This window comes from Triturus cristatus, chromosome 1_2 (assembly GCF_964204655.1).
Source record: "Triturus cristatus chromosome 1_2, aTriCri1.1, whole genome shotgun sequence".
Lineage (NCBI taxonomy): Eukaryota > Metazoa > Chordata > Amphibia > Caudata > Salamandridae > Triturus > Triturus cristatus.
Genome location: NC_140580.1, coordinates 17,083,101 through 17,096,269, shown reverse-complemented (window position 1 = coordinate 17,096,269; position 13,169 = coordinate 17,083,101).

Genomic DNA, 13,169 nt, shown 5'->3' with positions numbered 1-13,169 from the left:
TAGGATCTATTTTTATTTCTGATCATGCTCCCATGTCTGCTTCTTTTGATTTGTCCCTTACTACCTGCAAACAAGGCTGCTGGCATTTTAACAATCACCTTATTTCAGACCGAACCTTCATAGCAGAAGCAACTGCATTCATTAATGAATGTTTTCATTTTAACACACCTTTAGACACCTCAGTCCATAACAACTGGGATGCTTTTAAAGCATCATTTAGAGCCTTTACTATTGCTTACTCTTCAAAGAAGATAAAATTACCGAATGCTAAATATCAGGAGACTCTTCAACAAATCAAAACCCTGGAGCATAATTATTTTTCCTCTAAATATCCCTCCACTTTACAAGAATTGATTGCAGCCAAATCTGCATTGAATAAAATTGCCACTGTTGATGCCTGTAACATTCTTCTTAAGATTAAATCAAAATTTCATGGTGGCCAAAACAAAGCAGGGAAAATGTTAGCAAATTATTTAAAAATCAAATCAGAACGTAAAAATATTGGACTTATCCACTCAGAAAAAACAATGAACTTCTTTCCTCTGATTCAGACATTGTCGAAACATTTCAGTCCTATTATAATCTTTTATACACAGAGGATACCAACCCTTCTGAAGGGCATTTTGAAACTTTTTTCCAAAACGTCCCCAAACCTCATTCTCTACCTGATAGTTTTTTACCTCTTGAAAATGATATTTTCCTTTAAGAGATAACCAATGCTTTTAAATCCTTAAAGAAGGCCCAGGCACCGGGACCAGATGGTTTCTCAGTTGAATTATTTTTAGCTTTTTCCTCAATTTTTGCACCAAAATTATTAGATCTTTTTAATTAATTCCTTTCCAACTCTAAAGCCTGTGGTTCTTTTTTAGAAGCCCTTATTATTGTCATCCCCAAACCAGACAAGGACTCTTCCTTTTATAAACATTTACAATCCATCTCCCTTATCAATTATGATTGTAAACATTTTGCAAAGATTATGGCCTCCCATTTAGACAGATTATTCCTTTTCTCATCAAACCAGATCAGACTGGATTTGTTAAAGGCCAACTTGCCTCCGATAATGCCAGAATGTTCTCAAATATTCTTGCTCTTGGAAAGAAGTGCTCTTAAATAAATTGGCAATACGTGCTTCACACTCTTCAAAGGTTTAGTTTTGGTCACAGTTTATTTCATACATTAAATTACTATATACTGCTCCACGCGCTTGTGTATTTGTTATTGGCCTCTTTTCCCCATATTTTCATTTGCAAGAGGTAGCCGTCAGGGCTGCCCTCTTTCTCCATTACTTTTTCTCCTCTGCTTAGAACCCTTTCTCGAACGAATTATACATAACCCTACTATTACTGGTTTTAAACTTAACACCCACCAAATTAAGCTTTCTGCCTATGCAGACGATATCCTCATTTACATGTCTAATCCTTACACTTCCCTTCCCCTTTTTTTACAAGAGATTGCTTTGTTTTCCACTGTCTCTGGTTACAAACTTAATTTTTCTATAACTGAAATGTTACCTTTAAATTCATTATGCCACCGCTACATGTTTGACTCAACCAATTTTACTTGCTGCCCCCAAAAGATTAATTACTTAGGGACATGGTTTTCCTCAAATATTCCTGATACCTTATCCCATAATGTTACTGCCTTAAAACTCAAACTCATTAATTTATTCTCTTCCTGGGCCACATTATGTTTATCCTGGTGGGGCAGACTGGATAGGATCAAGATGATGATTGTCCCTCAGGTGCTATTCATACTCTCAATGTTACTTTTTAAAATTCCTAATTATTATTTTTCACAGATTAATTCTGTATGTACTAAATTTTTATGGAACAATAAACTTGCTCGTATTGCCCTTTCTAAATTCATTCGCCCAAAATCAGAGGGTGGTGTTCGATTTCCTGATTTCAAATTATACCACAACGCTTTTTTGATTCGTCAATTTTATGCCATGTCTAAAGATTATCAAGATTTACCTATGCCATCTTGGGCTGATGTTGAGCATTCACTGTTAAATTACTTTTCCTTTCAAGATGTTATGTTTATGACTAATTATACTTTTATTTCCAAACACCCTATCTTAAAAAATTCTCATCATATATTACATACACATTTTTCAAGAGTTTTAACCCATACCTATCTTTTTTATCTTCTTCAATATGGTTTAACCAACACATCAAATTCCGCCACAAATCCTTTTACTACATGCAATGGAAAGAAAAGGGCATGTTTTATGTACATCAGTTGAAAGTTAACAATACGATTTTACCCTTTTCCCAACTACAAGAGAAATGTAGCCTTCCTGACTCTTTCATCCAGTAATACATCACCTGTTCTCCAAACCCTTTTACAAAATTGTAATTGTAATCACACTCCTACTTCGTTTACGCCTGTTACACCCCTATTTCAAATTCCTTATGACCCAATCCCCAGTGCCTCTTTTATTTATAAAACATTATCTTTAGCTACTGACACTCATGGGAACAGGATTTATCTCACTTGCTTTCTGTTCCTCAGTGGGATCGATTGTGGCAAAAGATTTTCAAAACCTCTAAAGCTGCCAACATTACACAATCTTTATATTTCATATATAACAGAGTTGTAATTACTCCTCTATTTTTTCACAAAATTGACCATTCTATATCACCATTATGTTGGTCCTGTCTTTCTTCTGAAGTAACATTGATACATTTACTTTAGTATTGTCCCGAGGTTTATGACTTTTGGAAAGCTATATCGTTGAAATGTGCTTTGATTTTTTTCTTGTGATGTTACATTTGCTATTCGCAATGCATTTTTAGGTACTTTATCTCCTGATTTTGACCAACTACCCTCCAAACTATTTTATTTGACCTTTTTATTGCTGTTGCTTCTAAAGTTATATTAACAATTTGGAAAGATAATTCTAAATTATCCTTTTTACTTTGGTGGAATTTAATTTGTGATGAGCATAGAATTGCTTCTGTCTATCATTCATCTATTCATTTAAAGATTAAGTCGGATCTATTATGGTTACCTTTTACTACATTTCTGTCCTCACACTCATCTTTCCTATAATGCCCATTTTTAATCTATTCTTTTTTCCTTCTTTCTTCTTTCTCTCTTCTTGCCTTCTTTCTCCTTTTCTTTTCTCTCTCCCTTTTATATAAAAAATACATATCACATATTCTTTTCTTCTTCTAGAACACATTATTTTATTACGATGTTAGGTTGATTTATCCTCATTGCATTTATTTCCTTATATTAGTGTGTTTTAGTATATTAATTGCACTATGTGCTTGTTATACTTTTTTTTCTTCCTGTTTCAAATAGATTATAGTTTACTCTATGTATCTCCTGTTATATACCTTTTGAGCTATGTAATGTTTTAACTGGGTTCATTCTCTTAATAAAAAATTATTTAACCAAAAAATAAAAGAAAAGCCATGTCTTCAATTGTCTTCAAAAGTGTATCAATAAAGGACATTTACTGAACGATTCTGAGAGAGTTTCACAGCTTGGGCCCTGGAACGCAAACAACCGGCCACCCGTCTGTGTACCTCTCACTAAAGGAATGCACACAGAGATTGTTCACCAGCGCAGAGCATGGGGGGGAGGGGGTTGATAGACTTTAACAAGTTCTTGCAGGTATTGCGGACCTACCCCTGCTCTTGACTTGTGCACGTCGCACAAAGCCTTGAACTGAATTGAATGTTCTTGAAACGAACTGTGGGTAGCAGCAATGCGGGATATTACATGATATTAGTCTTTGTGTCTTTGATAAAATCTAGATTTTCTGTCCACTCGGCTGTTGAAAATCTACAATGTGTAGCAGCAGCAGCGCCCAAGAAGTGATGCATGGGTTGTGTGCTGTATGCGACAGTACTGGAGCATTGGTGTTAGCAACAGGCCATTGACCCTACGGATTTATTTCAAAGCTGTTCCTTGATTGTAAAACAGCAGGGCAGTGACCCATGTTTTGAAGCTCCCATGAGCAGTGGCTGCTGACTGTGAGTTGTGATGATAAGGTGCGGCTCTCTCTCAGTGAAAGTCCGTCTATAACCAGTCAAAGGTAAATGAAACCAATCAATAAAAATAATGCACGAGGCCAAGTTTCTGAGTGAAAATATACTGTCTGGGTTAGAAGCGTGAGAGAATCTCTGGCAGACTGTAGAATTTGCTTCGTAATTTGCCTTCAAACCCTGCATTCGTCAGTGGTGGTGAAGAGGTGTAGTGTCCTAGCATGGACACGTTCTAGTGTTCAGCAGTGTGTCCTACACTGTACACCCACCCACCACAGACGTCACTGGGTCAGGTGACGCTGCTAATAAAAAGGGCCGAGCGCACGTGCTCGAAGCCAGTTAACCCACTACCTTATACCATGTGTCTGCGTCCGTCTTTCCCAGCATGAGGGCCTAGGGCCCCAACGCCACATTGGCGACGAGGCGGGTACTTCCACCCGCGTGTGCAGCCCCCGATCGGCACACCATCGACAACAAAGGGGGAGAGAGGACTGCCCGGTGAGCACACCCCCCCCGTGTGACGGCGCGACGCGCCGAGAAGCCGGCAGGGCGAAGCATAGCCCGCAGCGTGACTGGTGGCGACCGGGAGCCCACCCCGCGCCTCAGGCACCGGCCGCCGTGACCCTGGTGGAGGGGGAAGCGCCCCGAACACAAGCGGACCGATCGGAGCCCACCCGTATCGGCCGCGACGCCGTAAGTCTGCAGGCGGAGGCCGGGTGCCCACCCCGACCCTACCGCTGTGCCCGGAAGGAAAGGCACACCGAGCGGAGCCCACCCGCATCGGCGGCGACCCCCGCAAGAGGTGTGGCCCACGCGGTGCCCACCCGCGTCACAAGGAAGCCCAGCCGGGCTGAAGGTGAGCCCGAGAAATACAGGAAGGTCGCAGCGGGTGCCCACCCCGCGTAGAGGAACCTGGTGTGCCCTCCGGCACGAAGGAAGCTCCCGGTCCGGCCAAAAAGAAACGAGGTACTGGCACCCCCTCCCCACGCAGCCCGCGAAGTGAGGAGACCGGCTGCGGGGAGGGGGCGGAAATGGTGTGAAAGCAAGTGCGGAGCCCACCCGCAGCATGAGCAGGGACCTGTCTCCCCTGTCCAAACACACAGCGCAGCGGCAGCATCAACCCTCCCCCGCCCCGGTCAGCGAGCGAATGCAGGAGCTGACGAGGGGGCGGGAGAGAAACAAATCAGCGCACGGCCGACGCCGCTCGAGGACTGGACTGCGTGCGTTGCCCGCCGGCCAGTGCCGGTAATTAGCATCAACCCTCCCCCGCCCCGAGCAGCGTGAAGACACAGGAGCGGCTGCGGGCGGGGAGAATACAAAAAAAACCTACACACAAACAGTGGCATGGGCAGATAACGCCCGTAAAAGCGGCGAGGATCTCTGCGAGTGCTCCCCCCCTGCCGCGCGAGGACTGCATGTAGCTGCCGCGGGCAGGGAGGGCGATCAAGAAGGCAAAGAACGGCCGCCGCCGGCTATGGGAGATATGCCCCACCTCGCCGGACCCCCAGCAGTGCTCCCACAAGTAGCAAGCGGCCAGCGCCGCCGAAAATTAACTTATACTGTGTGCGCGATGGCACCATGCCCCAAGGAGTGTTGCCTCGCCCTTTGCGCAGCCCACATGCCTGTGCCCTCCATGCAGCTGCAGAAATGAAGCGGAGCCTACCCGCAGTGAGGACAGAGCATTTCTCATCCAGCCTGCCAGTGATGCCTCATCGTTCTCTGGTTAGCAATGCCAGTGCCGGTGCCCCCTGCCTCTAAAGTAAATGGAAAGAAAAAAAAAGACTTACCTGCTGCCACGTGTCCTGGACTCCACTGCTCTGCTGCAGCTCCGGCCCATATGGACTCCACTGCTCTGCCTGGCTCCAGCTCTCCTACTCACGAGTGAAGCCTGGAGAAAAGGAAAACAAGGCATAGAGTTCTGGCAGCGCAGAAGGTTGCTGCTGAAGCCAAAGAAAAGCAACACTGCCACCCGGTGGCCACTGGTGGTATTGCAGAAACAAACAAGCATGCAGCAATCCAAGGAAGTCCAGCAGCCACAGGAGACCGACGGAGCGCAGCGCAAGGAAGAGGAGGCAGCAAGGCACGTACCGCAAGGTCTGACGGATGCGCGATGGTGAGCGCACGGGAATGCGACGGAGGCACACAGGAATGTGCCAGAAGCGCAGGAATGCGACAGAAGCACAGGAAGAAGAGACAGTGCGCCACAGGGATGCAGCGCCATCCCGCAGCGACAAGGAGGAAGAAAAGAAAAGGTGTCAAGCCACATCCACCCCAGCGAGGACTGCGCTGTCGCCGCATCAAGTGGAGCGAACCCTCGAGAGAACAAACGGACTCAGTGCAGATGTACGCCGGACGCGGAAGGTACACTGTAACGCCCACAGGAGAGGAACCCACTGAAGAGGATGGGCGCAGCAAGTATCCGACACTGGCGGGCAAGGATGCAGAGCAACACCCAGTGGCGCCAAGAAGCCACCACATCAAGTGATCATGGTACAAGGAGCAACGCTACACTGAAGATGTACCACGACGGTACGAAGAGTAGCACGCACCAGCGCCTGACAAGGCAGCGGACAAAGGTAGTCACACGACGCGACACACCTCGTGAAGCCGACCAGCCAAATGGTCGCACCACAAAGGCCCAGCCGACCTGCCAAACGGTCGCACCACAAAGGCCAAGCCGACCTGCCAAACGGTCGCACCACAAAGGTCAAGCCGACCAGCCAAATGGTCGCACCACAAAGGTCAAGCCGACCAGCCAAATGGTCACACCACAGAAGCCGACTCGCCAGGAGTCGCATAAGGAGGTGACCGACGCACGGGTCAGTGAAGCTACAAAGCAAGAGGTCTGACGACAAGATCGAAGATATCCTGCCAGTGATCGGCAGCGCGGACCGTCAAGTGGTCCAAGAAGCTCAAGAAGAACCGAAGTAACTGGTGAAAAGGAGAAGAACGAAGCGGACCACGAGTATGGCCCCACGAACTTCAACCAAAGTAACTGGTGAAAAGGAGAAGATGAAGAGAAGGTCACGACCCTAACTCGGAATGCTGAGGAAGATGAAGAGAGTGTTCTCGGACGAGGACAAGACCAGGGGGAACACGTGCAGAGTGCGCGCGCTGCATGGAGAAGCCTGGCCAGACCAAGAGGAGAACAGAAATGGTCCAGAGTAGGTCGTGAAGCGAAGGGAAGAAGATATCTGAGTGGCACGCTTGCCACTACAAGAAGAGAAGGAAGATGACATCAGAGTGGCACGTCTGCCACTAAAAGGAAAAGCGAAAGAAAGAGATCTGAGTGGCACGGTTGCCACTGCAAGAAGAAGGAGAAGAAGTCAGAGTGACATGACATCCTCACGGAGAAAGAAATAGAGGAAGGAGAGAAGAGTGTGGCAAGACTACTCACACCTCAAAGACAAGGAAGGTGACAAGCGTCAGAACACAGTGCGCAAGTCCTGAAGAACACCCGTGGCACGGAGAAAAGACCATCTGTTTGATGATGCTTTCAGCACACCTGGGATCTGCAGAGGTGAGCAGGCCGGACCATTCGAAACACCCACCTTTGGGGTTACACGGACACTGGTCAATGCCAGCCGTGGTGACTCAGGGGCAAAGGCCTCAGGGATGCCGGTGAGAGAGAGTATCCCCGCGACGAGAGATGGTCGTCAGCCGCCCTTCAGCAAAGGTCCCAAGAGGATGAAGACTTCGCGTGCTAAAGACAGGAGCCAACAGCCATCCTCCAGGTCTGACTGCGGCATCTGAGGTGAGACCTGTCGTCTCCTCCGCACCCGTACTTATCGGCATGGGAGTAACACGATACAGGACACTTAACCCAGGCCAGATCTGAGGAAGAGGGCCTCAAGGATATCCCGTGGCAGGGGAACACCTGTGAGAGGGGCACCCTGGTGAGAGGGGTGTCTTGCGATTGACCCGTCTTTCTGCAAAACAGAACACACGCCACAGATAAAGAAAAGGACTGGACTAAAAGATAAACGGCAACATCTAGCGGTGAACCACAAGAACTCAACTGTGTTTGTCGCCAAGAGAGTAAAGCAAAGAAAAGACTGTGAGTACAACTTCAAAGCAGAGCCGTCAAACAGACTGAATCCATCGAGCACCCAGGCTGGTGCCACAGTGAACTGGTGATTGTCCGCGACAGGAAGAACATCGTCCGCAACAGGAAGAACATCGTCCGCGACAGGAAGAACATCGTCTGTGACTCCAGGCTGCTGAAGCGTGAGCGACTCTGCAGAAGTTTAGTCACTGTATTACATCTATATATATTTCTTTCTCCCCTAGGTTGAACAGTTGACTCTGGGTTTTTTTGTTATTAAAAATTGGGAGGAATGTAGTGTCCTAGCATGGACACGTGCTAGTGTTCAGCAGTGTGTCCTACACTGTACACCCACCCACCACAGACGTCACTGGGTCAGGTGACGCTGCTAATAAAAAGGGCCGAGCGCACGTGCTCGAGGCCAGTTAACCCACTACCTTATACCATGTGTCTGCGTCCGTCTTTCCCAGCATGAGGGCCTAGGGCCCCAACGCCACAAAGAGGTAGTCTTGGTATGTAAGCCTAGTTGCCTGAATAATGCTATAAAAAGGCTGTGCAACCACCTAGTTTGTACAGTAAACAACAATTACATGTATTCCCAGGAACCCACTGCTCCTTCTGTGGAACCCGGAGAAGCAGCAAATCTCTGCTATGTTCATCTTCTCCACACTGATCTCTGACTAAATCAGCCGCGTCTTAGCTTGTTGTGGCAGCACCTTTAGCAGGAAAATCATTTTTCTTCATCCTCTGCCTTTTGATGGCCTCTCCTAAAGCATGTGTGGATCTAATCCCCTCTGTTTAAAGATGCTTATCCCCTTTGTAAAATCAAGTTATTACCTCTGTTTCGTAACAGGAGGACGACATTAAAACTAGGGGTGGATGCAACTCGCATAATTTGCTATAGTGTAATTACGCATAATTACAGCAAAAGTATTCATGATTACACTGAAGTAATTAATAATAACCTCGTTAAACTTCGTTCAAGTGTGCCCGGACACGAAGATCAGGAATAATGCGTTTTAAAGGCCCCCTGCTCGTCTAAGCACTATAAGGAGCTTGTGTTTGGGGAAGAGAAAGTGTCCTCTCGAGCGCCTGGTGAAATCGTGGAATCAAACAGACAGATTATGTGTGTGTGTGGGGGGGGGGTGGCAATGGGTAGGGGTGATGAGATCTGAGCAGAGGGGTGAGGGGGCTGCCGGGCGGGGTTATGGACTCTAACTGGGCCGTTAATTTTCTGGGCCTGAAACTGGAGTGAGTTCCCCAGTGGATCAATTAAGCGGATTATTTCCCCCCAAAGAGAGAAAGCAGAACCCCCCCCCCCCCCAAATAAAAAGACAGTCTCCCCCACCTTTACCACATCAGAGTTTGCTGGGCCCAGCTGAATCCGCCATAAACCGCTATAAAACCCCTTCAGAGCCCAGGGTCTGAGGCTCCCGGGCAGAGTGACCCCTTTATATTCATGAAATGTGGTGTGCAAGGAGTGCGTGATACAATTGTGCATGCACACAGGCATACACATAGTGTCACATGCACTGACACTACACACAGATGCGCACACACCGACCATAGACACACATAAACTGACACAAAGTAACCGCTTTATATTCAGGAGTGTGTTGTTCAAAGAGTGCCTGAGACAACTGTGCACACACAGACAGGCACACACACTGTGTCACATACACTGAGACTACACACAGACGCACACACACCCACCGTAGACACACATACAGCGACACAAAGAAACCCCTTTATACTTAGGAGTGTGGTGTACAAAGTGCGTGAGACAACTGTGCACACAGACACGCACACACACAATGTCACACACACTGCAACTATACACAGACACGCACACACCGACCATAGACACACATACACCGACACAAAATAACCCCTCTATATTCAGGACTGTGGTGTACAACCAGTGTGAAACAACTCTGCAGGACTCTCAGAGACAGACATACGAACGCACAGCACACGTTGCCATACACACCGACACATATGTGGTGTACAAAGAGTGTGTGATACAACAGTGCACACAGAGACAGGAACACACACTGATACTACACAGACGCACACGCACTGACACTTTAAACGCTTTATATTCAGGAGTGTGTTACAAAAGTGTGTGATACTACTATGCACGCACAGAGGTAGCCACACGTCGACACCGTACACGCGCACACATGCGCACACAGACACATCCTCATATACCACACAGAAACACATATACCCAGTGCTTTAAATGGGAAAAAATAAGTGCAGGTACTCACTAAAATAGAGGTGTGGCAAGTGGGCGGGGCTAGGGGCGGGTCTAAGGGCAAGATATGATCATACATAATGACTTCTGTACCATTTGCAGCACATATCAAAGCACACGACAAATGCGTTTATGTCACTAAAACACATTAACTCATTACAAGCTCCTCGGAAGCAGAGCTGGATCTGCCCTGCACTGGAAGAGAAACCTAATCTGCGCCTGCCGTGCTGATCATGGTACCAGTACTCTCCCTGGCTACAGAGAAGTGCCGGTACTGACGGTAAAAAAAATCGGAGGTGCCGGTACTCAGTACCGGTGAGTACCAGCCCATTTAAAGCACTGCATATACCTACATAGCAGGAGCACGCTCATACACACATATACACACAGGCAGTCTCGTGCAAACACATACATAGACACAGTCACACATCACACCTGCACACACACACACAGGCGACCACACACATAGAAGACACGGACACGAGCACACTTAGTCATATACAGATGCATGTATGCACGGGCAAACATACAGACACATGAATAAAGACACAGAGAGATGCACACATACATGAACACATATGACACAGAGACACAGGCACACACAACACAGACACGCAGACAAACGGATATTCAACTAGTCTACAGACACACACAGATACAGACAGACACATACGCACACAGACACATACAAACACACACAAACGCGTGCACTCACAGACACTCACAAACGGGCAGACACACAAAATCATCACAGAGACAGACCTACACAAACAAAAAGAGTCACTCACCTACACACAGGCACATACTCACACACAGATACACACGCAGCCAAAACAAGAGGTGTGATTCCCCCCACACCCCACACACACACCTATCCACATCCCTCTCCAGCTCGGTACACACATCTCATCACCTCACGGTGTACATTAGTGTCACCTTGGTTTCTGTGCCACTAGAGTAACCCGCGAGCCAGGCCTGGCTCTACCGGGTCCCACAGCCCCAATGCAGCACCACCGCAGAGGGGGCTTGTGGAACTCTGCCATTATTAAAGATTACCAGCTGTAATTCACAGACTGACATTATTCTTTTGAAATCAGTTGTCTGTGCGGTAACACTCGCCACGCGTGTATAGGCAGTGACTCGCGCGTCTCTGTGTGTGACACACATGCACTGAAAGAGGTGGTGTAGACGTATGCACCTTCGAAAGATCCTGGGGCGCAGGGGGGTTCTTTGGGGCTTCAGCTGTCACATAAAAGGTGTCATCTGTGTACATGGGTGGCAGGACGTGTATACCGAATGTGTCACACAAGGACTGCAGCGCTGCGACACCCGACTCATCAAATAAAGCAGCTAGGGTGACCGAGGAGGCATGTACTTTAGACAATGCGGAAGCGTGTGATGGACAGACAGCCAGACCAGAAGACGTGAGAGTCTGACAAACAAACGAATTTACGAACCCTCGCGCATGGTGGCGCTAGAATTATTTCAGGTAGTTTTGCCCCACTGCGGATTAATTCTCACCAGCCCTGCATGTACGAACACTCGGGCGCACCGTTTTCTGTCACACGATTCACTTTTTTTTGGTTTCTTCTTTCGTTTCAATTAACTGATTACAGATGTCACTTGTGATTCTGTAGCGGTCTAGTTGTTCACGTCACGTTGACGTGACGCAGGCGGCCCCGTTGGCGCCGGGGTGCGCGCGCAGATCAGCGCGCTGGGAGATGAGGAGAGAGTGCCGGCCGACGCTCCTCGGTACATGCTCATTTGAATGCTAAATAAATATAGCGGTAACCCAACAACGTGCCTCGTGTGATTACTGAGCAACATTACAGTGGCGACGAGGGTGGGATAGAGACCTGACCGACGCGGGAGCACAGGAGAGGGCAACACTCCACGTGGCCCCCACGAGGCGAAGGAAGACACGCAAGCAGGTCACCAGGCCCAAAACGGAACACCAGACAGGCCTGCCTGGAGCGGGGGGAGTCACGGAAAACGTCCTAGTCAACTACGTCGGACGATCCGAGGTACGGAGCAACCGAGGAGCGTGGCAGTGCCACAGTACAGCACACGAGCTGCATATAGGCCACAGGGACGACGCTACCCACAAACGGCCAAGAGCACACACGCCACCTTCACACAAATCCACGCACAGGGAGCGCTGCGCTGGCTACCAAAGAGGAGGAGGTGGGGTCTAGTAACAAAAGCCCCCAGAGAATCAAGCACACAGGGAACAACAACAACACCCCAGGCAGCCCCCCGAGCAAAGCCACCGACGGAACGAGCGCCAAGGAAGTGAAGATGAGTACCCCGGCAGGGTATGCGATTGCACCAGTGCAATTCCTAACGAAACCCGGAGACCCACTGATGAAATGGGAGGACTGGAAGGAATATATAGACAATTTCATAGGGGTCCTGGAGGACGAAAATGAAGAGCAGTTCACTCCTCAGAGAAAAAAACGCATCCTGCTACTAAATCTGGGCCCAGAAGGTCTGAGAATATACAAGAGTCTAGTACCAACGAAGAGAGAAGACACAGACGACGATGTGTATGCGCATGCAGTGGAGGCCCTAGATGAACGATACCGCCCCACCATCTGTGTTTCAGTGGATAGATATAACTTCCAGCAAAGGAAACAAAAGGTGGGGGAATCCATCGAAGAGTATGTAGCAGCGTTGAGAAAGCTAGCAGCCCCGTGTAAGTACGCACTGTGGGAAGATGAATTCATAAAAGACCAGGTGATCATGCACACCACCAGCGCAAACGTGCAAGACAAGCTGTGGGCGAGTGCGGACACCACACTCAAGGAAGTAATGGTCATAGTGAAGAGGGCAGAACTCTCGAAGAGGTGCGCCGATGCTACCAAAAAAG